This window comes from Myotis brandtii, unplaced genomic scaffold (genome assembly GCF_000412655.1).
Source record: "Myotis brandtii unplaced genomic scaffold, ASM41265v1 scaffold5, whole genome shotgun sequence".
Classification (NCBI taxonomy): Eukaryota; Metazoa; Chordata; class Mammalia; order Chiroptera; family Vespertilionidae; genus Myotis; species Myotis brandtii.
In genome coordinates this window covers 2689995-2694601 of record NW_005369060.1, presented here as the reverse complement: position 1 = coordinate 2694601, position 4607 = coordinate 2689995, and the positions used below count along the sequence as shown (strand labels likewise).

Genomic DNA, 4607 nt, shown 5'->3' with positions numbered 1-4607 from the left:
CCTAATTACCTACCCAATGAATATTGAAGTAGATGCTACCAAGTAGGCAAAGATTAACAGAATTTCAGTTATAAAATTTGGAGGTAAAATATCTCAAAAGTGTATAAAAATATTGACACATTGAAGTTAGACTTAGCTCTAGGGCATTTTATTGCATTTTTACCTTAAAAGGATGAATAACTAGCTTCAGCAGAAATGCTGTTGCTTGGTTGCTCAAAGTTGTTCATATTTTATTTTTATTGATTCAGAGAGGAAGGGAGAGGGAGAGAGAGATAGGAACATCAATGATGAGAAAGAATCATTGATTGGCTGTCTCCTGCATGTCCCTAATGAGGATCGAGCCCACAACCCGAGCATGTGCCCTGACCAGGAATCGAACCTCAACCTCCTGGTTCATAGGTCAAGACTCAATCACTGAGCCATGCCAGCCAGGCTAAAGTTGTTCATGTTAATGAAACAAAAATTAATAGTCTCCAAGTTAAATTTCACAAAATGGAACCATGGCCTCTGATTTAACTTTGTGGGGTAATTTAAATATATTTTATTGATTTTTTACAGAGAGGAAGGGAGAGAGATAGAGAGCTAGAAACATCTTTGTGGGGTAATTTAGGGGGAAACCCCAGTATCATATTATTTCTGTCCATAAACACAAATAAAAATCACTACCAATACAAATAATAAGGAAATAAACACATGGTTATTTATATCTTGGGTTCCACAACATACTGTGATTTAACAATATACTGTACACTGTGATTTAACTCTTCTACAGTAATTCCTATTTTTTCTAAAATAACAGATTAATAGAAAGATGAATTTCCAAAATTTCAGGTAATTTAGTAACTAATTATTTCAATGACACTTACTATAGTGTCACAAGATGTAAAACCCAAATGTTTACTGTGTCATTTAGCAAAGAAAGGATAAGGGAGAATGCTCTGCTACTCCATCCTGGACCCAGTTTCTGATCATCCACTCAGTTTCAATGCTTCCAAGTTATCAGTTCCCTCTACTCAGCCTCCCCCAACTCTTAAGTCCTTTTGCCTTAAGAGATGAGTTTTCTTTCTGTCAATCCTAATTTTCCAGAAAACTCTGATTTTTCTGACTTCACATGATTCTAATCCATCTACACTAATAAAAGAGAAAGATGCAAATTGACTGTACCTTCACAATGCCCACCAGCCAATCAGGAGTGAGTATACAAATTAACCCAAAAAGATGGTGGGTTAATTTGCATACACAGGCACTGAGAGGCCAGGGTGGGATACCTGCGTTGTCACCATAGTGACAACACAGGTGTTCCGCACCACTCCAGCCGCTCAGGGTCTCTGGGCAGCATGGGAAGGCGGAAAGGTGGCTCCAGCCGAAGCAAAGGCGGTGCCGGCAGCCAGGGGAAGGAAGGCCCATTCTTGCACAAATCTTCGTGCATCAGGCCTCTAGTTTTAAATAAAAGAAAATGCTATAATGCTTACAATATAATCTTGCTTTAATTACTAGTCAGCACAAAAAGGTGAGCAAAGGCCATAAAACATGAATTTTTTTTAAAAAAAGAGAATAGCATTGGAAGATTTCTTGGGAGTTAGTCCAGGCATTTTCATATCTATTACATATAAGGACTGTCAAACTCAGCAGATCACAGTTTTTCATAAAGAATTGAGACTCTTGCTTATCACTGACTTTGGCAGAAGTACATTTGTATATTCCTCCCTTGTAATTGCACAGCCCTTCAATTACAGGCAATGAGTGTGCCCACAGAGCAGAATAGACATTTTATAAACATTTTATGATAAAAATGAGAGCATCACAATCCAGCTTTACCAAATTCTAAAACACCCCCTCCTTTGCCCATGGATTACTTTGTATATATCTCTGAAACATCTGAAAAATACCTTTCTGTGACTTCCTAGGCTGTAAGGAATGAACACTTTTAGATACATTACAATCATCTCTAGTAGACTTTGAAATCTTTCTTCCATTAACATTAACTGAATGTTTCAACTGGATCTTTAAAAAAGGTTGCCAATTTTCATTTTTTGGGCCTCTCTGAGGTTTGGAATGCTCTATATAAGCTTGTCATTTTAAGTTCCTATTTTTGGAATTCTTTCTCTGTTCATCTAGCAATTTGTCTGGAGGTGAGGGTGTAGCACATAACTGATATTCATGTGGGGATCCTTTCTGCTGGCTTACCTTCATTTGTTCTTTATCAGCCTCTTTTTGAATCTTTAATAACCTGTCCTGTTCTTCTTGTTTATGTCTCTCAAAAAGTAAATGTTCCAAATCTAACAGTTGTGGGGTACAGCTGATTAATGTTTCTGTTTCCTCTTGGTCTGAGGAAGATTCAGAGGACATTTTCTTCTTTTTGCAGAAAAGCATGGATCACTGACTGCTTCAAATGAAGACTCTTGGTTTTTTCTTTTGGAAATATTTTCTTCACTGATCAGTAGGACAAGATTTTTCATTTTCTGTCTCAACTGTGTTATTTCCAATTATCTGTGTCATAGCTGACATAGTACACCCACTCTCTGTTTTGCCACAAGGCTTAACTACAGCTTTTCTAGAGTGGGAAACTCTGGCTTCAGGTCTCTCATGATTTATGACACATAATTCTTTATCATGATTGCTTGGTCTCATCTTGACTTCTCCTTCAAGATACCATTCTGTACCACTGGCGCATAATTGGCACATAGGTGACTCTATTGATGACTTTGCACCTTGTTCTTGAATTTCAAGGCATATTTGCAGAGAAAGTGTTGGCATATCTTTCTTAATGTCTTGGCTCTTTACACATCGCTACTGTCATGGAGTTTCCTTAGACATGGAGTTTTTCTTACCTTGTTGTGCAACTTCAGACTGTGATGCTGACCCAAATTGAGATTTAGGTGACAAATATTTCTGAATATCTCCAGTATTTGTTTGTTTGTTTTTACTTTTCTTTTGCTTGAGACTGGATAAGATTTTCTGGAATTCGTGTGAGAAGCCAAGACTTTTTCCTCATAGAAATTGTTAATATTAATGCTTAGCTTTCTTGCCATTCTTCATCACTTTTTTGCTGTTCTTCCATTTCTCTTCTCCTTTTTTCTGCCTTTTTTCTTCTTCCTCCTCCTCTGCCAATAGTTTCTGTATGTACTCTTCACTGGCTTTGTTTGTTTCTTCCTCATTGGTCCCTCCCTCTGCCTCCACCTTGCTTATCTCCTCTTCATATTCTCTTTTCAATTCTCCAGGTTTACTTAACAGATGAACTGGCTGATAAGTCATCAACAATTTCTTCCCATACTTATCCAGAGGCTATAAGCTTGCATTCCTTTGAATAGTGTTTTTGAATCATCGCCCACAGCTCCTTATTGATGAGAGACTTTCTTCAGGTATGGTACCTGGTCCACGAAGAGACCCGGTGGCAACAGAAGGGACAGCATGAGTTTGCCTTTTCGACAGGCAATTGGAAGCATGCATTACTGATCATGTGATTACAAGGCAGTGTTACCAGCTCAATCAAGATTACCATGCAGATCCTGCACTGGCATTCTGACAAGCAAGAGATAGATGGCTTCTTTAGGTACAGCCATTTTAATATGCAGGTGAGGATGGTCCCTTAGCTGCTGAGGGGGCAGCCGCCGGGCCATGTTTGGAGAAGGACCTTTTTTTACATATATCTGTCCAGTTTTTCCAACACCATTTATTGAAGACACTGTATTTTCCCCATTGTACATTCTTGCTTCCTTTTTCACAGATTGGTTACTTAAGTGAGGGTGTTATAATAATGTTATGATCATAAGGAAACCCCTCTAATGTGTGGAAATAATTATTGGGTGAAATAATTAATGTGTGAAATGTTTGCTGTGTGAAGACCCCAATACTCTGTAACTTCCAAAATGTAGGAACGCCCCACTATCTTGATGTGAATGCCCTAAGCCCTTAAAGCGTAAACACCCTGCTCCTAGCAAAGGCACACCGTCTGGCCCACACTGATAAGACACAAGTTGTTTACCACCGGCTATATAAGCATCAGATTTTTCTTCAGTGAATGTCTCCTGCCTAATGAGAGGAGGACTCCATGTCACTCCATGAGACAAGCCCCTGATTGGCTGCTCTGCTATGTAAGCCTGAACCAACTGTGGCCACCTGTCTGTCTCCATCTTTGTCGTCCGTCTTTCGGTGTGCATCGCCAGGTGGCCTTTGCTGGAGCCTAGGACCCAGTAGGAATAGGTAAATAAACCTTGTGTGACTGCATACTAATTCTGTCTTGTGTGTTCATGTGTTCCGGTTCGGCTCAGCTGTCTAGACATTGAAGTACCAGGGGATAGGCCGTTATTGCTGACTCCTGGTCACCTGCATTTGTCCCACTAAGACAGATAACTAATTAATTGGGGCTTAATTGGGACAGAGGTTTTATTTCTAGGCTCTCTATTCTGTTCCATTGATCTAAGTGTCTGTTTTTGTGCCAGTGCCATACTCTTATTACTATAGCTTTGTAGTATAGTTTGAAATCAGGAAGCACGATATCTCCAACTTTGTTCTTTCTCAAGATTGCTTTGGCTATTCAGGTTCTTCTATGGTTCCATGTATATGTTAGGATAATTTGTTCTAGTTCTGTGAAAAATACCATTGGT

At 39.1% G+C, this 4607-nt stretch overlaps 1 pseudogene; it reads right to left on the bottom strand.

The window, feature by feature from the left end:
* Nucleotides 1–1824: 1824 nt before the first annotated feature.
* On the bottom strand, nt 1825–3707 carry LOC102251946 (annotated as a pseudogene).
* Between the last annotated feature and the right edge of the window lie 900 nt (nt 3708–4607).